The following is a 24,872-nucleotide window of genomic DNA, read 5'->3' on the forward strand; positions in this document are numbered from 1 at the left end:
AGTAGAAAATGGGGTCAGATATGTATCTATAGTAGAAAGCTACTCCAAAGCTCTACATTACGTGGCCTCCTCCTTATTAAAATTTTTGTGCCTGGATTCAAGATAGTTAACATCAAGATGCCCTCCATGTTTGTGCTATACAGTGCAAGCTGTGCTTATATCTCTGCTACAAGTCATGGTGTCATTGACTCTAACGATTCCGTGCTTACAATGTGCCTTTGCTTCATACTGTGCCTGTAAGTACATTAACAACTTAAGGTCTCCTGGGGCAACATTCAGTGTAATTCAATTCAGCTATTTTTCTTCATGGGCTACTTTGGTTTGATGCGGAGCTATTTTTAGGGGATGAATATATATTCCAAACCATTATGTATATTATATGATTATATAAACATTATATGCATCTGGTTTACTAAAAATGGCACCCACGGACCACAGACAACTATACTACAGGTCAAAATAAATGGAAAATTATATACAATGTAATGTCCTCCGGGACCTCTTTCATCCGCTATGGGGAATCAAAATTCCACTATGTGGCAACATAACGTAATAACTTGGAGCCATTAGCATTGCTCTACAAATCCATCAAACAGTTACATCGATTGTTAATAAGTGGTGCTAGTGTCAACGTCTATTGACTTTAACTGTCAGCTGGCAAGAATCTATGTAACTATTTGATGGATTAGTAGATCTAATCTATGGTTCTTTATCTGCGACGCTGCCACATGGTGCAGTTCGCGTCTTCAGACGAGGACCCGAAAGGTATAAATACATATATATATGTGTAGATATATACAGTATATACATATATATTATTTGACGGACAATACGAGACGAGTCATAATAATGAAAATGCAGTGTAATGAGAATTTCGAACTAAACTTTGCATTTTCTAATACTTTGATTTTTTAAAATAAAATTAGGGTTATCTGAGGAATGATTTTGGGGCCTAGACTCCATTCCCGGCGATAGCGGAAATTATTTACTCGTTTTGTTATTTTCCTGATATAGACCAAGAGTCATAGAACCTCTGAAAATGGGTACATGTCAATATCTCAGAGCATATGTGATAAGAACGTAGTGCTGTCTACATCACTTCCTCTTGTATGCGTCAAGCTCTTGTAAGTGTGGATACTTCCATTCACTTAGCACTTGGCTCTCATATAATCTCCGATAGTGATGCCCTTTACCTTTTGTATTTTGTTTTGGTCAAATACTCAAGGAGTTTCTTAACTTCAGTGAGGATTACCCTTGCGACGCCCCTTCACAACATCCAATTGTGCAGTAATAAAATCTATGACTAAAAATAACGAATGTTCCCTTGTATTTGACTTTGACCAGACGGCTCGTTCTGGAGTTATAACTATTTCCGCATATTTCCGAGAAATTTTCGGCCAAACGTAGCGCCGAAAGGATATATTTCTGCATCCAGATTGAAAAAAAAAAGTCATTGAGTTTAACGTCCCACGATTATCCCTGTTAGACTAAAGGATATGATGATTAAAACAAGTGAATGGCGAAGGAAGAATTAGTGGAATGGGAAAATGGGAGGAAACGGGAGTACCCTGAGAAAACTCAGGAGCATGATGCTGTGCGCCACTACCTTACTTGGCTGGAGATCCAACTGCTGACCTCATGCATCAGAGGTAAGCGCTCTACCACTGAGCCACCGAGCTTTCCTGTACTCAGATTGGTCTATACTCTTTGCCACACTTTGCTGCAAATAATCACCTCCCGAAATGTTTTGGTGTTGCTTTCCCGAACACACTGTATATTATTCCTGACTTCCGACTATTCTAGAAGGTGAGATGGTAACTTTGTTTTGGGTCTTTCAGTTTAGAATGTAAGGTGCTAACAAAATCGAGGGGTTGGTTGTAAAAGTTTATAATCGACAAGCAAAAAAATTTGGATAAGGTACTTGAAGTTGTAAGTTAATATGAAAAGAAAAAACGCAATACATAACGACGTACTCGAGTTTCACTTTTTAATTAATCTCAGTTTAAAGGTTTTATGCGCTTAATTTGTTTCTAGTAATGGCGATTATTAAATTATTTTGAAGAAAATGCATTAGGTAAAACAAAGACAGTGCGATTTTCACTTTTTTTTACAACACACCTAAACTGTTTTGAGACGATAATCTGTCTCATTGTACGCAAATTAAGCCCGTTTCTAAGCAAAAATATATTTTAATGGAAATATTAATTATTAACAATTTACGTATTATTCGTAGTTTGGAAAACCAAGAATAACAAAGAAAACAAAAACAATGCAATTGTATCACTTATATAACGTATTAGAGAAGGAAAAATGAAATGAAATCTTTAAGTTTTACGTCCCACAATTATGCCGGTTAGGCTAAGGAGACGGAGCTGATGAAAAATGAATGAAATGGTGGAATGAAGAAAATAGAAGGAAACGGGAGAACCCCGAGGAAGCCACACACACGGTGTTTGTCCACCACAAAGTTCATTTGGCTTGGGCTGGGATCAAACCTGGGAACCTAAAGACCAGAAATGAAAGCTCTACCACTGAGCCACCGATGTCCTATATTAGGGAAGGTGTCTGTAATACTCTGGAATTCCCGATGGTAGCACTCGTTCGAAAAGGTGTAACAGCTTCTTCAGGCTAGCCATTCTGAGTGAGATTTTTTTTGGGGTATTCCGCATTCATACCAGACAAATGCCAGGATGGTACCTAATATAATAGTTCCAGTCCTCTTTCTTCCTTCTCCACCAATATTTCCTCTTCAACTCCCCGGGTAGTGTTATCTCCGAGGGACGTCATCCCTCATATGTGTGATGGGCTAACATGCCATGGATGTTGAAAGCCCAGAAATCTGGGAAGTGACAGTATGCGTGGTTGTAAACAAAAACAACGATATCAACATGAGTCTGATTTTATAACAGTTACCAAGATAGAATAGAACGAACCTTAATGTCTGATGTGGGCCATTGAACGGAGATTACCGCCGAAAACCAGAAACATGAGCTGATGTTAAAACATGTATTAACAATGTACATCATTTCAACAAAGGCGGACACAAGAACTGTAGCATGCAACATGAACTATCCTGCATGGTGGTTCGGTAGTAAAACGCTTGTTTCTGTTGCTAGGGGTTCCTCGTTCGATACCTCATCATGTGAGACTGTAGTAGCCAACGTCGTGTCTGTGAAATTTCTCGAGATTCTTCCGTTTCCTCACACACTGTCTTTCACCATTTTTTCGTAAACATGCTTTACGAAGTATTTATACGAATCTAAAGTGTGTGTTTTTAGCACATTCTATTCGACAGTTTGCTAGAAAAAAAAAAAAATCAATCATTGAAACCTAATTCTCTAAAGGGCATGTGCATATATTAATATTGGAGTTTATGAGCAATTTGATTGTAGGATTTAGGATTTAGATTTCTGGGCTTTCGGCATCTATGACCATTTAGCCCGTCAGGTATGAAGGATGACGCCCCTCGGCGAGCACACTATTCAGAAAAAAAAAAACGAAGAAAGGATTGGGAAATGTAGGAAGCGGCCTGGGACCTATAAGGTAGATAACACCCCGGCATTTGATTAGTGTGAATGAGGAAAACGCAGGAAATCCTCATTTAAGATGTCCGTCCTGAAAAAGCATTTTATATTTTTCGACCGAGTGTCCCACCGGGAATCGAACTAATGAGCAATTTGACTTACAATATGAGCCGATATTATAAGCTTTATAATGAACTAAGAAATTGTAACTTCACTGCAGTAAATATAACATTTTCTAGAAATGCACTTTTTTTTTTCATATTGCTCCCACATGCGGAGACATACAAAAAAATATATAAAAAAGCAGATATTCATTTATTTATAAAATGTCTGTAGTTTCAGACTGGAAGGCACTTTCTTTCAAAAACTGAATGCTTGTTGCAGACATTTCTGTTGCAATGTCACTAAATTGCCTTTGTTTGCGTCCTTTTCTGCTATCACATAGCTAACGTCTTTTCCCTTATTCTTTTGACAAGTGTCGAACTGTTACTGGTTGCGTCTCACTCTGAAACAAAGAAACAGACGGAACTTTGTTGCTGTTGTTATTGTTGTTGCTTTTTGAACGAGAAAAGCGAAGATCTTTAGCATATTGTAAGAAACGAGGGATTCGCCAATGTTGTATGCATAAGGAACATTCGTCTCTCATTTCTGTCGTCCTGTGATTTTCATGTGGGATGCGAATTGAGAAAAATAACATAAGAAGCAATTCCAATTACGTCAAGACAGTTCACAAAGAACGTCATTGGTTGTCTGGTGGTTTTCCTTTTGCGAGAAGAGACCATTTGATACAAAAGAATGAACTCCTTCTTTAGTTTTATTATAACAAAGAACAATTTCGAGTCGATGGTTGATATTAAAACTCACTGTCTTGTCATGATGCATGCTAGAAAGTAACACTACAAATGTATGTTTCTTTGGAAAGTACCTCAGCAGTATCGAATGTAACCTTTTGCAAATTCAAATGTAGATAAATGCACATGATATGATTTAGAACTAAGAAATTTTCGAGAAATGTGATGCTTACCTGTTATGAATAATAGGTAAATCAAATGGACTGCCAACGTTATTATTCACAAGGAAAAAAAAACTTCATTCATTTTTCATTGTATTATATTCTGGGCTCTAGTGTCACAACTTACCGGTGGTTGGAAGGACCACTCAGTTTTGTCTTTAGACACATATGAGCACGGAACACAAACACTGGGATCATCCTCTAAGTGAGGCTAATTACTACTGACGTTAATTTTATTCTAGCTCTATTTAATCAGATATATCACCATTCTCACTTACTTCTTCCTAACTTGCACTGATAGGTACAAAATCAGGATCACAGTCGTATTCGTCATAATAAACATCTTCATCAGAAAACAGAATTCTCTTTCAAGAGAGATTATGATGTCTGTAGAAATTCCACGACTTGACAGACTGGCAACCACTATGAAAATACTGCCGTAAAATGTATATTGTAACACACAACTTGAAAATGTATAAACAATAAACCGCTCGTTGATGGTGCTGACAATACTTGTGGCGCCAAATTGTTGCCAGATCATAAAACGGAAATATTTGAGAATTATAGTGATGCTTCTAGTGATAGTGTTGTGACAAATGCTTAGTTCGAAACTAATTGATTAATACTACAAGTAGAACACTATCTTTTCCCACATATTTCGTGCAAACATAAAGCGATTTCTATTTGTAATTTACTTATTGTAACATAATCATATTATGTTTGCAGTAACGTAGTTTACTCAATACTTATTCAATTTAACATATTATATCTAATTCAATATCTCTCAATTTTCTTTTCTTTCAAAATTTCTATTTAACTATTCTATTTAATACAGGGTAGCGCAGAGTCGATTGGCACATTTCAAACTTGAATATTGCGCAGAACTAATAACTTATATTGGTTGGGAACTGAAAGAAGAAAGAACGCCATGTAATGTGATCAGTCGCAATGGAGCATTGGGGCATAGAACGTCGTGTTACTTCAGTTCATAGTTATTACGGAACTGTCAGTGGCAGAAGCGCAACGTTTTTCTTAAACGAAACTTCAATGTTGGTCGACATGGTAAGGTTCCGTCTTATACCATATTGGCTTGGGTGAATAAGATTGAAGAGACTATTATGATGTTGAATGTGAAACATGAAGCTCCAAGAACAGTGCGAACTCCTGAGAACGTGGAGAGACCAACATTAAGGTGGAGAGGCAAGTGTCGTCTAAAAAGAAAGTACGAACGTACCATATAACTGCAACTGACCATATAATGAGGTATCCCTTCCTCTTTCGGTTCCCACCTCGCCAACCAATATAAGTTATTACGCCTGCTCAACATTCAAATTTGTAATGTGTCAGTCGGCTCGGCGCCACCCAATATCTCTCTCTCTCTCTCTCTCTCTCAGTATATATATATATATATATATATATATATATATATATATATATATATATATATATATATATATATATATATATATATATATATATATATATATATACAGGGTGTCCATAAAGTCTGTTCCCACCCTGTATATCTTCGAAACGACTGCGAACATGACAAAACTCAAAAACACATCCGTGAGGGTCTTGAATTTTGAAGTATAAAACATCCATCCCAGACACCCCCATATAAGGGTAATTGGGGTGAACTTTGACATTTCAAATGGCAAAGGGTGTCGAGTAATTTGAACAGGCTCGACAAAAGACCATTTGCTGAAAGTTCTAAATTTGCTAGGTTGCCAACATCTAAATTGGTCATGAAATCAAATTTCGGAATGAAGGTCTATGATGACTTTTAGATATTTATGGCTCGTGAATGCGGTCCTTCTACGCTTTTGCGGTTTGTAAGCAGAGCGTAAGTATAGTAAATACGTTTGTAAAACTAGAAAATGATGAGTTATTAGGTGGAGACTTTGTTTCTGTGTATGAATATTGCCCCTACTTTGAGAAACGGAGGCCCATTTTGCTGTTATACTGAATTGTCATGAGAGCAAGGTTTTACGAAATGGTAATGTCAAATGTGGGAATAAAGAGTTGCGAAAATGTCGACATCAGAAAAAGTGATTAATACTACAGGAGTGTAGAGAAGCTTGCACCCGTGGGGCGAGTATCTGGGGTAGAACTTTTATTGCACATAATCACAATCACAACCCTTTAAAATAATGACAGCCGTGTTTTTTTCTTTGCGTTTTCTCATATTCGCAGTCGATTCACAGGTATATAGGGGGCAACAAACTTTGTGCCATATATATATATATATATATATATATATATATATATATATATATATATATATATATTGCAAGGATCCCCACATCACAACAGACGCACGTGTCAACTCAACACGTGCTGTTATTTATAAACAACATAGCAGACAGCAAGCCAACGCGGAAGGACACCGAGGAACGCCGAAAGCAGACGGACCTCACGAAAGGACCCGAGGAGGACAAATAAAAGGAGGAACACCGAGGGACCCAGCATCAGTCGTCCAACTGATCAAAGTACCTACACCGCCCTGAGGTCGCACTGGACTAGGGGACACCCATCCTTCCCGAGGTCGCACTGGACTAGGGATCCTTTCAACAACAAAGCCTTGCGAAGCTGCCTTGAGCTGAGGGGGCTATTCTTCCAAACTCACCGAACCGGCAGGTGCCTTGGAGACTGTTTTGAGAGAAGGGGCAACGTGCAAAACACCTATACTCCTCTACTTGGACATTAACGAGAAAACAACATTATTCTCTTTGTAATCAAAGACGTTTTGTATTTATCAAATTCTATAATAAAATTGGTGAAGGGATAAATCTCGGACCATTATTGACTCTACCAAAAACATTACATGGTGATAGGCACCGGAGCTTTGTACGGGACGCTCTTTTAATTAACTTTTTTAACAATCACAAGGTCAGTATCAGAATCTATTTTATCTAAGTTTTACTATCAAAATTCTAAATTTAATTATCAATTTTTCTCTCTTCCTTTCCTTAAGTGTGATTTATGCCGGAAACTAGATCCGGTAAACAGACATATAGATCAAGAGAGAATAACACAAATATGACAGAGGGTGTATCCAATTTATCCTTTAATATGCCGCACTTAACGAAGTATGCGGGACACATGCACGAGGATCCGGACAGGTTTTTTATGATATTCGACCATATGGCAGCAATGCAAGCATGGTCACCGGCTAAGAAGAAGGAGATTCTACCAATATATTTACAAGACACGGCACTAGATCTCGTATTACAGCTTAAAAATCAAAATCAATTTGATACAATGACTTATTACAATCTAAAATCTAAGTTAGTAGCTTTATGTAGACCAAAAGTCCCATCGTATAAAGCAGAACAGGAATTATTCGAGGTACAACAGGGAATGGACGAGCCAATAGACTCGTACTTTTTACGTAAACTACGAGCAATAAGGCAATTATTACCGGAAGCGAATGAAGAACAAAAGATCCACCATTTGTCTTTGGGTTTGCAGAGGGATTTCCTTAATAAGATAGCATTAGAAAGGTTTGCAACGGTAGAAGCGCTACAGAATAAATTAAACACACTGGAAGCAGCTAATAACCTTTTAAGGAAAAGAGAACACGCAGAGCTATCACAAAAATTGCATATGTTATACGGCCAGAATAATATACCTAACCTGCATAATACATCCTATGGCCTATCAACCGAACCAAAATCAATATATCCTGGACAACAGTTATACCATCATACCTATCCTGTGCAGATGCAACCTGTTACACAACCAATGAACAGCTATATACCAGGGTATCAACAACAAACTAATCTTTCCATGGCAATTCCTCAACCCAACCCTCAAGAAATTCAAACCTCAAGCCAGGGACCTAAGACCGTTCCCCACCAAGAGCAAAATCCACCACAAAGTGACCTCTCTACCCTGGCCAATAAAATGGCAGAATTATCGCTGGTGATAGCTCAGACGAATTACAAAAACCATCCGAGGAATAGGAAACAGGGAAACAGGAGGAGAAATAATAACAACGGGAAGAACAATCAGCAGGCTACGGAAGATCAAATTTTGGTATGCGCAATATGCCGGAAGCGGGGCCACGGGGCATCTAATTGCTACAAGCGTCAAAAAACGCATAAGGCAGCCCCTTGACAAGGGGGCCGATAGTTACCATCACACGGAACGAGGAGACCCAAAAGAAACAGACACAAATTACGAAATTCCTGTAATAAACGAACAATCAGAACAATTGGCAGAAAGACGGGAAAATATTGCATTAGAGGACGAAAATAACAGGTCGCATTTAACAATTAAAACTAAATTGGGCCTTCAAAATGCGATAATTGATACAGGAAGTACTGTTTCCCTATGGCCCACCCAAATCGTTCCCCCTGGGACAAATATAATTCCATTTCAGACAATAATAAAAGGAATTTCAGGCAACAACATTTATTTGAACCAAATAGCATTAATAAAATTTAAAGTAGGACAGACAACATTCACTCATTACTTTAGGATAATTGACAAAACAATGCCAATAATCATAGGAATCGATTTTCTCCAACGTTCGCATTCCACCATAGATTTAAACAAGAACACAATCTCGTTTTTTAAACGACCGAGGAAACCGCAGTTACCAGTTCAAAGTACAGAGAATACATTGTCAGCTTTAACCACTCAGATAATATCGCAGACGGATCACAATTGTTTATACCTGACTAAGCAAATAACTTTGCCTCCAAGATCGCATACATATGTACAAGTAGCAGGAAAGAAAAAAATAGCTGACAGAGAATTCCTATATGTATCATTGCTTCCTGGATTACGCGAGAAATATAATTTAGATGCCCTTGATCAAAAGATAGAAACAAGCAAAATGGTAATGTTAATTTCTAATCCAAATGGCAAGAGCGTAACTATAAAGAAGAATACACCAGTGGCGGCTCTTGAAGAAGGGCACGAAATTTCTTTTCACGCCCTAGAAGAACCCGATTTCTTTGAAAAGGCATATCAATTTAAAACGAAAGAGGAAACAGAAGAACGGTTAAAGTACACAAAAACACTTTTCAATAAAGAACTTTTTGACGTCAACCCCGATCTGGACAGAAAACAAAAGCAAGCAGTTTATGATTTATTATTTAAATATAGAGACGTTTTTACATATGCACCTGATGATATCGGATACTTTAGGGGATACGTTCATAAAATCATAATTTCTAAGTCTGCCGTATTCCACGACCGCTCCCCACCTATTCCATTACATATTAGAAGTCAAGTAGATAAGCAAATTCAAGACCTTATCAAGGCAAACATAATCAGGCCTACTGACAATAATGAATTCTCTTCTCCACTTCTTGTGCTCAAGAAGCCTAATACGAAGGAATTTCGAATAGTTCTCAACCTGCAGAAATGCAACATTTATACCAAGTATCTGTCGGTACCATTTCAAGCAACAGAGGACGTTCTAAACTCTATAAAGGGGAAAACTTTCATAAGCACTGCCGATCTTTCCAATTCCTACTTCCAAATCTTGTTGCATCCTAAGAGCCGTAAATATATGACTTTTGAGCTCAATCATAATAGAAAGTCATACGAATTTTTGAGATGCACAATGGGGGCCAAAACAAGTTCCCAAAGTCTTAGTGTCGCCACGAGAATGATTTTGGAAGGACTACCAGATAGAATTACAAATTTTGCTGATGATCTTGTTACTAGTTCGTATAATTTTCCACAGCACTTGCAGGATTTAGAATTATTATTCCAGAAGCTTAGGAAACACGACTTCCGAGCATCACCCAAGAAGACCCACATTGGCTATCAGGAACTTAACGTATTAGGACACCTTGTTAGTGGGGAATCCATTAAAATATCTCCAAAAATAGCTAAAAACATACGAAATTTTAAGCGACCGACTACAAAACGGATTCTTAAAAGCTTTATCGGCCTATGTTCATATCTTAGGGCCCACATTAAAGACTTTACGTTAAAAATTGAGCCTTCCCAACAATTAGTAACATCCAAATCTAAATGTAAATGGACAGAGAATCACGATGTTCTCTTTGCACAATTAAAAGAAGACATACTAAACGCTCCATCACTTGCTCACTTTGACGATTCGCTAGAAATCCGCGTCTATAGCGATTGCAGTCAAAGTCAAGCAGGAGGACTACTCGCCTGCTATGACCTAAAAACTAACACTGAGAAGGTGGTTGCTTATTGTTCCCGGAGGCTAACGAAAAGTGAAGAGAAAGCAAGCACATGGCAAAAAGAATTGTACGCTCTCATATACACATTGCGTAAATTTCGCTATTTTCTATTAAATAGAAAATTTAACCTATATGTAGACGCAAAGTGTATCGCGACGATGAATAACCAGACGGACAAAGTCGGGAAGTACACAAGATATAAGTTATTTCTAGCCGATTATGATTTTGATATACAATATTTGCCTGGATCCAAACACCCAGCAGATATAATCAGTAGGCTAGAACAGGCCCAAGATATTAAGAAAGAAGGCGAAAAAGTAGAAAGTGACGAAGAAAAAGGGGAGGACTATTATGCTTTTAAATCAAACAGCCTTCATGTTAATACTATAGAAGCAGGAAATAATGAGCCTTTACCGAATATCGCAAGAGAGCAGCGCAGAGATGAAAATTACAAAGACATCATATCCGTTTTAGAAGGAAGGGAGCCGGAAAAGATCTCCACAGTCAGATCAGCAAGATTTTTTTGTCTTAAAAACGGCATCTTATATCGAAAACAAAACCACCCCGATTATGTATTACTACATCTTTTATGCATACCGAAGTCCCTAGCTAATTTGTGGTTCACAACCTTCCACCGCCAGGCGACCAATCCGCATTTTGGATTTTCAAAATCATACAAGACCGCTATCAAGAAATTTTATATGCCATATCTAAAAAAACTATCTTGCTAATAAGATACGCATGTGTACTGAATGTCAACATCTGAAGAAACTAGCACAAAAGAAACAAGCCGAACTCTTACATCACCCGGTGGGAGAGATAGCAACAACATGGATATATGACGAGTTAGGGCCCCTACCAAGCAGAGAAGGAAGAAATAAATATATACTAGTAGCCACGGAACTAGCCACACGATATGTCATTGCAAAGACAGTAGACGCCATAAACGCGGAAAACATAGAGAAATTTCTGGAACATGATATTATTCTCAAATTTGGAGCTTTTACAACATTATATTGGGACCGACACCCAGTACATGGAGCAACTCGTTTACAGAATTTGGCGCAGAAGTACGATTTCGTCTATAAGTACTCACCCGCATATAAGCATGCTTCCATAGGGTTAGTAGAGCAAACTAATAAAATCATACAGAATTGTCTAAAGTTTTTCGTGCAAGAACACCATACGGATTGGGAAAGATGGTTACCGCACGTTATTTTTGGTATCAATACGTACGTACAAGGAGGGACCAAATATTCTGCAAGTTTCTTGTTGTTTGGTTATGAACCCAGGACCCCGCCAGAATGTACGCTAGAATCAAGACAACATATACAAATTGACAGAGATAAACTAGCGGCCATCAGGAAGAAAGTACGAAATAACCTGGAACAGGCGCATAACAGACAAAAGCAGTTTTACGATAAGCGCCATAAACAAGCAACTTATAATCCAGAGGACCTTGTATTGGTATATTATCCCACAAGGAAAATAGGCTTACCCGAACATTTCACAGTTCACTATGACGGCCCGGCACGCATCCTGGAGAAGATTAATTCAAATTTGTATAGAGTAGAATTACCATCTAAATTTAAGGACAGAATTCAAGAAATTGCGGTAGACCGTTTGAAACCATTTTACGAAGATCAAACTGAGGGAACACAAGATTAAGAAGAAAAAGGCACAAATCCAAGAAGAAGAATTTAACAAAATTTCTAATACTTATCAGGAAAAGAAGAGGAACTAACACCAGAAAAAAAAAGAGAGAGAGATGCACTGACATAAATTCGCACTTCTTTATTTCAACTATAAACTATATCTCATTTTGTTACTTAACTTCGTTACAATTTGTATTTCCGTTGTCTTCGTAAAATGCAAGATCAACATTTTTCTCTTTCTTTTTTAGTTTCAAAAGTCATTAATCCTTGCAAGGTCGAAATACAATACTTTCTTGTCTTCAACATCTTTTCTTTAATACAAACGTACATGAATGCTTATTACGTCACTTCTTCTCCTTATACAGGATGTTCATAAAATCAGGCTCTTGATAACATTATACAGAGTGACCAGAAATTCACATTCTCTTTTTTTCTTTTTTTTTAAGAGAAGTTTACCAACTCCAAAACCGATTATTCTCTTTTCATTCGTTCTAATAATAATTAAATTGTGCCTTAATCTTCATAAGTCCCGTTACAAAAAAAAACTTAACCAACTGGCTAAACATACCTTCACCATTAGGAACACACAATTCACTGGCGCCTACTAATACTACGAAAGAAACTTCACTGATATAGACTATTCATACAGGATGTGAGCAATCCTTAATAAACTGATATATTTATTCATCACAGTGATGACACTTCTACCCACTTTGAGGGAAATGATAAACTGTTTTTGATCCTGCTTAGTTGGGAAAGAACTACAGTGTTATTACCATTATGTGTATATTTCACAACAAGTTTTTCATAAGTGATATTGGTGTATTATAATGTTTATAGTGTTTTCTTGTGTCTAAACAGTATCTCAAGTGTGTCAGCGTTGGTGCAGTTACCTTTTACTAATTACAATTATGTACTTTCTCAAAATAATTTTCCAGATTATTTTTTCCAGTGTGGGGGGTGCAAGGATCCCCGCATCACAACAGACGCACGTGTCAACTCAACACGTGCTGTTATTTATAAACAACATAGCAGACAGCAAGCCAACGCGGAAGGACACCGAGGAACGCCGAAAGCAGACGGACCTCACGAAAGGACCCGAGGAGGACAAATAAAAGGAGGAACACCGAGGGACCCAGCATCAGTCGTCCAACTGATCAAAGTACCTACACCGCCCTGAGGTCGCACTGGACTAGGGGACACCCATCCTTCCCGAGGTCGCACTGGACTAGGGATCCTTTCAACAACAAAGCCTTGCGAAGCTGCCTTGAGCTGAGGGGGCTATTCTTCCAAACTCACCGAACCGGCAGGTGCCTTGGAGACTGTTTTGAGAGAAGGGGCAACGTGCAAAACACCTATACTCCTCTACTTGGACATTAACGAGAAAACAGCATTATTCTCTTTGTAATCAAAGACGTTTTGTATTTATCAAATTTTATAATAAAATTGGTGAAGGATAAATCTCGGACCATTATTGACTCTACCAAAAACATTACAATATATATATATATATATATATATATATATATATATATATATATATATATATATATATATATATATATATATATATATATATATATATATATATATATATATGATAGATTTACTGAAACCATTGTCCACTAACTTAGAAATCATTGACACCAGATGTTACATTGACAAATCAAAATAATAATAATAATAATAATAATAATAATAATAAGAAGAAGAAGAAGAAGAAGTAGTTTTATAAACTGTGTAGGATATAGATTACACTGCACCTTAATTGTGTGTATACGTTACAAATTGAGTAAATGTGTTAACAAAAAAAATAAATAAAAAAAATAAATCAAAATTGATATTCAGTGCACAGAGAAATTTCCCAGGTAGGTAAATAGCTAACGTACTAAAATTGTGAGTCTAATAGTAATATATATATATATACGGGATGGTCAATTTAGCTGAAACATCCGCGACAACGGGGAAACCAGAAGAAGGAGAAAAGAGGAACTTTGCATGAAGCATAAGAAGGGTGACATCGTTTTACGCAATAAACAACACAACCCGGTTTTATCCCAGTGTAAAGTTTTATTTATTTTTTTTTCAAATGACACTACGTTAGATTATTACATATTTCAAATCAACATGTTAAACGAAAACTTAAAATATTAAATTTATTATTCAGTGTTGCAAACTAAAGATGTTATAATATCACAAACATCCAAAGCTCTATCACACATACAGCACAACGGAAATGGGCAAGACAATGCACATCAGAAGCACCTTAGCGCTGGATACTATGACCATAGTATGACTTATTTTGATTGAACAAGAACGAAGTTATCTAGACTTGAAAATTTGATTTTTTTTTTCAAAAAACTTTATTAAAAAGAATGCTTAGACAAGTATCATATCTAGTTACTTGAGTGTTTTGCAATGAATACGTAAATTATTTTGCCGTTTACAGTATTTCAATATCTGATACTCTTCCAGAGATACGATAAACATTGCTGAAGTTTGCAACACTACTTAAATAACGTAATTGCGAGGACTTGTAATTACGCCTACTAAAAGTTATTCCTGTAATGCTATGAAAGATAGGGAAAACAAAAATCAGTTTAAGTATTGTTCAGAAATACGCCATTTTCAGCAGTGTTGCGAACTTCATTGCATGAATATCTTTTAGTATTGCATTGCAGGAATAACATTTAGTAGGCGTAATAACAAGTCCTCGCAATTATGTTATTTAAGCAATGTTGCAAATTTTAGCAACGCTTATCATATCTCCGGAACGGTTTGAGATATCGAAGTGCTGTAAACGAGAAAATGATTTGCTTGTCAATTGTAAACCACACAAGTAATTAGACATGATACTTACCAAAGCATTTTTTTTTTTCGAAATATAGCCTTTTGAAAAAAAAATCAAATTTTCAAGCTCTGGTAACCTCATTGATATTCATTCAAAACAAGTCATACCATGATCACAGTATCCAACGCAAAGGTACTTCCCATGTGTATTGTCTTGACCATCTCCGTAGGTTAGGTAGGTTAGGTTAGGTTAGGTATGTGTGATAGAGCCTTCCAAACTGTGGATGTTTGTGATATTATAACATCCTTAGTTTGCAACACTGAATAATAAATGTAATATTTTAAGTTTTCGTTTAACATTTTGATCTGAAATATGTAATAATCCAACGTAGTGCCATTTGAAAAAAAAAAGTAATTTTATACTGGGATGGCAACATTGTTCACTGAGTGGTAGTACTTAATACGTAAAGCGGGCGTCCGGGAAATAGGGCCGAATATTAAACTGCTATAAAACTAATATAAAATATATTAAAAAAAATATATAAACACATTGAGTAACTTCTTCCATTTATGTATACATACACATTAGGTAATTTTCTCACATTTATGTATGAAAAATTGTATCACCCAAGGGTGCACGACAATGAGCAATGCGTTCATTGAAATTTGCGATGACGCGTTCACAAACATCTGGTGTAATGCCGTTAATGACCCTCTTAATTTCACCCTTCAGTTGTTGTATTATCTGTGGTTTGTTCACGTACACTTTAGATTTCACAAATCCCCACCAAAAAAAAAAAAAAGTCACAAGGGGTAAGATCGCATGATCTGGCAGTCCATTCCTGATTTCGTCGCAAAGATGTATTTTTTGATGAAGCTTTTCATTCAGCAGACCAATTGTTTCACTGGATGTGTGACAGGTCGCACCATCTTGCTGAAACCAAAAATTGTCATTTTCAATTTCCATTTCATCCAAAACTGGGAAAAGCAATCTGAAAACATGTGTCTGTAACGGTCGCCGTTCACAGTGACGCCAGCTCCCTCATCGTCTTCAAAAATGTGCGGGCCAATCACTCCTTCTGCCCAGAACTCACATTAAGCAGTCATGCGTTGAGGATCCATCTGTTCTTCCACAGCCACTTGCGGATTTTCTGTACCCCAAATTCTGCAGTTCTGCTTATTGACGTACCCACTGAGATGGAAGTGTGCCTCATCTGAGAAAATTATTCTTGTCATGATATTCTCGATCTCCGCTTGTCGAGTCAATACCCATAGAGCAAATTGATGTCTCTTTCCATGATCTTGTGTAAGTTGAATCTTGTATGCATGCATTCTCAGATCTTTCGACAGGGTTTCATGTAGTGAACTTGGTGACAAATTCAATTGTTGAGCTCGTCGGCGAACTTATTTCATGGGGCTTACGGTCACACTGTCACGCACGACAGCAATGTTTTCTTCTGTTCGAACAGAACGCGGTCTTCTAGTTTGCTTAACATTTAACACTGACCCCGTGGTCTCAAACCTCAGGACCAACTTCCGGACTGATGATTCAGTAGGAGCAACGTTGCGTCCAAGTGTCACACGCAAATCTCGAACGGTTGCCATGGGACTTTCCTTGTTTTTGTAATAGCTTTTAATCACTTGGATGCGTTGCCTTGTTATCAAACGCTCCATGCCGAAATAAACATCAACCAACAATGCTCACCACAAAGGCTACTAATCGGAAGGATAGAGGATAATAAACATGGTAAAACCACGGCTGCCAACCTTCATATCACAAAATGGTGCGAAATTCAAATTCGTCCTTATTTCCCGGGCACCCTCTAGTTCCTTTGTGCAAAGTTTCCCTTTTCTCCCTTTTGATTTCTCCGTTATCACGGATGTTTTACATAAATTGTACCACCCTGTATATATATATAGGCTCTATTGGATCCTATATAGGGTTAATTATCCATCTGTTGTAGTCTAAATGCATAATCGTGGAACATTAAATTAAGAGTCTTACAGATCTCTATCATTTAGTCTGCAATGAATAATCAATAATTGTGCTATGTAAAATGTCAGAAATGACAAAAAGGAAAAAGTAAACAAAATAGTAAGAAAAAAAGAATTAATTTAAACTTATCATATAAAAAAGTGCATGATGAAAGTATATTAGTGGTTTCATAACAAGGCAGGAATAGTAATGCTTCATTCATCCTTTCAACAATCTGAACCACTTGAAATGTCTTCATCAACAGAAAGGAGTAGGGAAAAAATGAATAATAGAACATTTGTAGTTTCCTGTGTAATTAAACACCATACCGCTTACGTCCACACGTACAGAAATAAAACCCCTTTCATCGCTACATTTGTGTGTGCTTGAAAATGCTTTTGTTCACCCATTCAGTGAAATTCAAAGCAACACGTACGAATTCCAACGAACTGAGAAGTATTTCACACAATAGAGAACTGAAATGTGTGCTTGTAACTTGCTAGTTAGTCGTTTTGTTAGTGTGGAATATTTGGTTATTTAAACTTAAGCATACAAGTTAATATTCACTTTCCTGTTTCTCTCTCTCTCTTTTTATTTCTTTCATTTATTAAAGCATAAATCCTCGCGTAATGGAACCAAAGAGGACTTTCTAGGTTTGTGATGGATAATTCATTAACGCTTTTAGTTTTATAAGAACGCAATAATCCATTTTACCACTTATTTGTTACTTTTGAGTGCATATTTTTTTTATTATTATTTTATGTTTACTGTCTCTTGTCTGTATGAAAAATACATAGGACATATACAGTCAACGACAATTTTTTCCCGTTTGATAACATTTATTTTCAGAATAACGGTGGTATGGTTGATATTTTGGGAATAACAATGGTGGTAACGTACATATAATTACATTTATTTTAATTTACTGAAAACTGTACTCAAATTGCACTTCCATTCTGAAGTCATTTACGGAACTATTTTCAGCAAGCACAAATAAATTTGTCGCTAACTATATAACCAGTAGTAGAAATGAAATGAAATCTTTGAGTTTTACGTCCCACGGTTATGCCGGGTAGGCTAAAGGAGATGGTGATGATGAGTAATGAATGAAATGGTGGAATGAAGAAAGTGAGAGGAAACGGGAGAACACCGAGAAAACCCACGCACACGGTATTTGTCCACCACAAAGTTCACTTGGCGGGGGCTGGGATCGAACCCTGGACCCCAAGCACCAGGGGTAAACGCTCTACCACTGAACCACCGCGGCCCCTCAACCAATAGTAGAATTGGCGATCTGGATTCGATTCCCAGTGGAAGCCCATATGATTCAGATTCCACTTTAAGTTGTAAGTTCACGTCTCATATAACCTCGATGTGGCAAGGGACGCTAAACTCCAATCAACTGACCAAGTACTAACATTTGGGGTGGTTGGTGTTTTGTAATCTTGAGTGTGACTTTCTCTGCATCTAAGTATATTCTCTGGTTTCCACAGTAGTTAATCATGTGTCCGTGTTGGCAGTATTTCCAGCTCGGCTGTGGCAGTGCTTCATGTAGGATGCTTCTATTCTGTGGATTTTGTCGAGAGGTGCGTGACGGATGAGCTTGATGACCTGTTCAGGAGTTTGGAAAAACATCCTGACCAGCGGTACAGGATCATTGCTTCCCTGTATTCTTGTTATGATACAGAAATTGTTTTACTTCTGTAGTTCTTCTGTAGAACTGCGCTTTAATCATACCTCTTTGATTAAAATGTATATCGTCAAGGGGATATAGGACAGTTCAACTGTTATGTCAAAAAGATATAGTATCCCACGAGCCCCTCAAATTAGGGTGATGAAATCCGGCATAAAACTCATTGAAAATAAGCGAGTATATGCCCCAACGTTTTTTGAAAAGTCAAATTTTGAGAGGAAAGAAAGGAAGACATTATATATATATATATATATATATATATATATATATATATATATATATATATATATATATATATATATAAGGTGTGTTGCAAAATGATACGAACGATGACATGTTTAGTGTAATAACATGTAGCTAGGTCTCTGCTACGAACATAGAGGGCGCTAGACGAAAAGGCAAAATGTATAGCAGACGAGTGATAGAAGTGTAGGCTAGTTTACTATGGCGAGGACATCTGTGTGAGGTGACGAGTAAGAGAAGCATAATGGGCCCTGGTAAAGTATTATCTGAGTGCAAAAATTGCCAAATAATGGCATATAAAGAAGAATGTGTACCTGGTAATGAAATCGCACGTCGAATTGGGCAGTGTGCTTGTGTCCTGAACAATTTTGTTAAGCTTGGGATGCGGTATGAAGTAAGGAAACCATCAGGAAGGCCGCGTTAATTAACGCCACAACAGCAAAGACAGGTTGTTTGAAAGCTAAGTTGTGCTGGAACATCCCTTACACAGTCGGCACAAGACCCTAACATTCGTGTACATAAGTCTATCCTATCAAGACCTGTGAAACGCTGTAATCATATCTCTGATATAAGAAGCGTAAGCGCCAGTCACAACTCACCGCGCAGCACAAGGAGCGACGGGTGATCTGGACCAAAATACATGTGACCTGGTAGCAGAACGCGTCGTGTCATCTTCAGTGACGAAAATAAATTTAATTTGAATGGTCCTGATTGCTGATGATACTATTGACACGATTTGCGGAAGCAGGAGCAGATGTTCTCCAAGCGATAGCAAGGACAGTCGGTATTTATGTGTGAGGGGAGGGCTTCGGTTGTTATGGTACAACAAACCACGAATTTCTTACATCTCATGTGACATCAACCACGTACTAAACAGTACTTGCAGACAATTTGTTGTGATTTACTTCGCGAATTGCTGGTCCCGAGTGGATCTTCCAACAGGATAATGCTACTATCCACGTTGTTGGAACTACCAAGGATTGCTTTCGGGAGAAAGACGTGATTGTACTTGATTGGCCTTTCAATCTCCCAGACAAAAACCCGATGGGAAATCTTTAAGAAATGTTGTGTCGCTCAGTGATCGCCATCGGTACCCAGTATAACAATGTTCGTGAGTTGCAGGATGTCATAGTCGCTGCATGGAATCAAATTGATGTGACTCTGTTGCAAACGCTGGTAAACATCGTGTTTAATCGAGTGTTCAAGCTGGTCTTATGCAGTGGCTCATTTATTGTCTATTAAAACTAGCTTTTGTATTGCGCTCGTATCATTTTGCAACAGTCATTATCATGTTGTTTTGATTGTTTTTTTTTTTTTTTTTTTTTTGTTTTCAATTTGGTTAGCCGTGGAAATAAGTGAACTATCCATGGTCTGTAAATAAACATATCCTCCTTATACATCTCTTAATATCAAGTATTCCATCCGTGACGTGCACTTACTAAAGTTATGCCACATATTTGGATCGTTCGTATCATTTTGCAACATACCTTACATATATATATATATATATATATATATATATATATATATATATATATAATGTCTTTGTTTATACATGCGTGTGTGTGCCAATTTGAAAGATACTTTGCTGTTTGTAATCGCACCACCGGGGAAAGGGTTATCAGTTGAGATACATTTCGGAACATAGTAGGTCCACCTTCCTCGATTTAGGTTTTTATCGTGTCACTTCCATTCAAGGACATATTATAAGGAAGTAGAATTTCGAAATTTATTCCACAAAGGAGTATCTTACGAATTTTTGTCATGCATTCATTGAGGTGCGTATTCCAGGGACGAAAAGGAATTCAAATATTTTCCATAGAACTATTCTCTCTGTCCGTAAAACTAAAATTTCTGTTAGTTTTCATATGGAACTTATATATTTTTGTTGTTGTTGTTGCCCTATACAAGATCAAATTGTTCAATTCCTCAATGACGCTAACATTAACAGCACATGTACTAGCTGTCTGTATCCCTTTCACCTTCGAGCGACGCGACGGTGAACATGACAAGAATCTAATTTGAAATTTGAACGCGTTTATACGTTTCATTACCTCTTCATGACAGGAAAGTCATTCTTCAATAACGGTAACCAAGAAAGTAATGTCGCGTTTTTTTGGAGGTTTATATTCCTTTGGCTCTCAGGCCGTGACTTCAATGCCAATTGAGATACATTGTAAGGTGAAAGTCAATTGTTGGTGTGGGTATATTCAGCATATTACCTGGTTGTGACAGTTCAGTTTCACCGTGAACTTGCTTAAGGACAGAGTGAACACGGGACCTCCACAAAGCGTTATAAGTGTGTGTATGCTGTACGAGTTCAAATTGGGGTTAAACGCTATCACCTTAGAGGACGCCAGTTCAAATTCCTAGTAGAGGTGCAAAATGCATTTGATACCTTCTTCGCTTCACGGCCCACCAAGTTCTACCGCGATAGAATGTATGGCTTTCCTGAACGTCAGCAGAAGGTCGTCGATGCTGATGGAAACTTTGATCTTCCAGGTACCTCTTAGGTGAGATATCGATGTTCGAAGGTGGTGGATGAAAAAAGCGACAGAACTTTCTTGATTATCTTTATATTTAAAATTTGCAAGTTCTGCTGTTCTTCACAATGAATTTGATTTGCCTGGATACCATGCTATTTAATATATCTGAACGAAAGTTTAAACTTGTTTTTTTTTTTTTTTTTTTTTTCAGAATATTCTTCTGCAATGAGGGTCGAATTTTCTTCCTACCTTAACCCTAGGACTCCCAGTGGGGTCCAATGGACCCCAAGACTATGTTTGACAGTTAGTCAGTATTATTTTCTGGGATTCTAAGGGTTAAAACATACTGGTATTTTACTGAGGAATGAATAATATGAGAGTTTCTTAATATCAACTCAGATCAAGTTTATTTCTATGCATATAAATGCATGTAAATATATACATGTGAGAGTATATATGTGTGTGTGCAGTAAACTGAACAGCCAAACATTATGCAAACCCGCTAATTTGTACGAAGTCGTTGGGCTCATATAAGAGGTACGGTGCACAGTAGTTTGTCAGGCGACGACAGGTATCTCACACGATCAGTCAATGTGAGTTGCGGTGTTCTAATAATGCTCCTTCCCAGCATTGTATTTTGGTTTGATATGGGCCAGATTGTGATGGCTACACTGCTGGGAACGAGCATTATGAGAACACCGCAACTTGTCGAGTTGCTGCGGTTAGTGTGTTCTAAACGTAGGGGAGGAAATATTGTATGCATAAAGAGACTCAAAATTATTTTGATATAATCCCTTGCTTTAGACTATCAATGCAGTTAGTTCTATTCATCTTCCAGTATATTTTTCTTCACGTCAAACCATCAATAATATGAAGGAAATCATTAACACCTCCAATATATTCTTAAGGTGACTGGTTATCACTCCAGATGAAAGAGGATTTATGTTTAGACCACTTTGTTCGAATTGGCTCTTATTATCGGTTAGAAAAATGTTCATAAGAAGGAGTTAAGGGTAATATATATAGTGATCGTGTAATATTTTACATATATATGATGTTTCACAGCTACCATGCACATTAAGAGCTTGCCTTCTGGGACACTCGTTAGGGAAGTTCAATCTTCATATTTAGCGGTGTCATTAGTTTCTCCCCATATATATATATATATATATATATATATATATATATATATATATATACAGGGTGAGCCAGTTTAATCAATCCACGGAAATATCTGAAAAATGATAAAACATAGAAGACATGTTTGAAGTACACGTTATATATTGCTAAGGGGGAAAACCAATTCCGCCAAAAGTACCCCTACCCGCCCCCGTAAATGGGGGTAACTTAGAAATGTCAAATGGGAACATGGGTCGAGTAATACCTCGTTCGAAAGGTCTTGGAAAACTAAGTAACGCTGTACCAAAAGATTTTCCATATGGAGCACCAGTTTCAAAATGGCCTCCATGATATGTTTCGGAAACTTCAGTACCAGTAGTATGAAAACCATGGAAGGTAAATGAATGGAACAAAATTGAAATACGTAAATATCATAGGGTATATCGATCCCTGTAATCATATCGTTGTGATCCCTGTGATCCCAGTGGCCTCCCTGAAGGGGTCTTGTGGGCTAACTTCAAACTTTCAAATAGTAACATGAGTCGAGTGGTACCTCGTTCGATAAATCTTTCAAAATCAAACATCTTGCAGGAGAAAACGATTGACGTGAAATGACACTGTTCTCAAAAGTCCGCCGAAACATAGTATTCGTGTCAGAGAAAAGGTTTAGTACCCGTAGTATGAAAGAGATTGGAGATAAATCAACAGAAGAAAAACTGGAGTAGGTAACTGACGTACGGAACATCGAGAGGTTTTGTCGGGGTGACTCCAAGGGCCAACTGAAGGGCATCCGGGCCAACTTGAAAATTTCAAATAGCAACTTGAAGCGAGAAACATCACGTTAGATAGACAAATTAATATTAAGCAGCTTCTGTAAGAATATTTTCGACATGAGACACCGTTTTCAAAATGATCGCAAAGACATGGTGACTGTGCCTAAGAAAACGCCTAGTGCCCATAGTATGAATACGGTTAGAGATAAATGAAAATAACGAAAATTAAATAGGAAAACCACGGACGGCATTCCATGGCTCGAGAATGAGACAACAGAGAAAAAAAAACTGTTAGAGTAAAATTACCATAATGTATAGAGAGAAATCCAAGTCTTGCAAAATAATCTCTCCCTGCGCTCTGTATGCGAGTGGGGTGGAAAGTAAGTTTGAAAGTTCAAATGAGAACTCTACTTTAATTCGGAAAATAAGGCTACGCTACAAATAGGTATGGTGTGGTTGAAACATTTGTTTGTAAGAATGACGCTGTATTGACTACAAAAGGTGAAATTTTGTTTGAATGGTAATGCACATCTGTATGGCTGAGTGTGATTTGATGCGAAACAGAAGCAACGTTATACGAAAGAAGTTGTCGAATAATGCAGTTGCTGGAACTTACAAACGTGTGAATTTGCTAATCTCTGTCGCTACAGAAACTTTTATGCAATGCGTGCTGGTTATTCGGAAAGCATTTCAGGGATATACGTACGCACCGTTTCATCCCTGAAGCTCACAATATGACATGTGTGCTAATAGTTAATCAAAATATGTAAATGTGGCCATCCACATCAACTCAGTGTACCAATTCTCTATCAATGAAGTATGCCTTCCAAACAGCATCGGGTAGGTCAAGCGTACGACCGAACCGTTGTCCGGTCGGACATTGAAATTTTGAAGTTAGCCCACAAGACCCCTTCAGGGAGGCCACTGGGATCACAGGGATCACAACACTCGATATGCCCTATGATATTTACGTATTTCAATTTTGTTCCATTATTTTACCTTCCATGGTTTTCATACTACGGGTACTGAAGTTTTCGAACCATATAATGGTGGCCATTTTGAAACTGGTGCTCCATATAGAAAATATTTTGGTACAGCGTTACTTAGTTTTCCAAGACCTTTCGAACGAGGTATTACTCGACCCATGTTCTCATTTGACATTTCAAATTTACCCCCCGTTACCCCCATTTACGGAGAGCGGGGAGGGGTACTTTTGGCGGAATTGGTTTTCCCCCTTAGCAATATATAACGTGTACTTCAAACATGTCTTCTATGTTTTATCATTTTTCAGATATTTCCGTGGATTGATTTAAATGACCCACCCTGTATATATATATATTTGATAGTATATAAATTATGTAATGATTTCAAAGTAGAGAGAACAAACTTTCTTATTCTATGTTATTTCCTTTAGTGATCTGACAGC

Source organism: Thermobia domestica, chromosome 6 (genome assembly GCF_964235325.1).
Source record: "Thermobia domestica chromosome 6, izTheDome1.hap1.1, whole genome shotgun sequence".
In the NCBI taxonomy this organism is placed as follows: Eukaryota; Metazoa; Arthropoda; class Insecta; order Zygentoma; family Lepismatidae; genus Thermobia; species Thermobia domestica.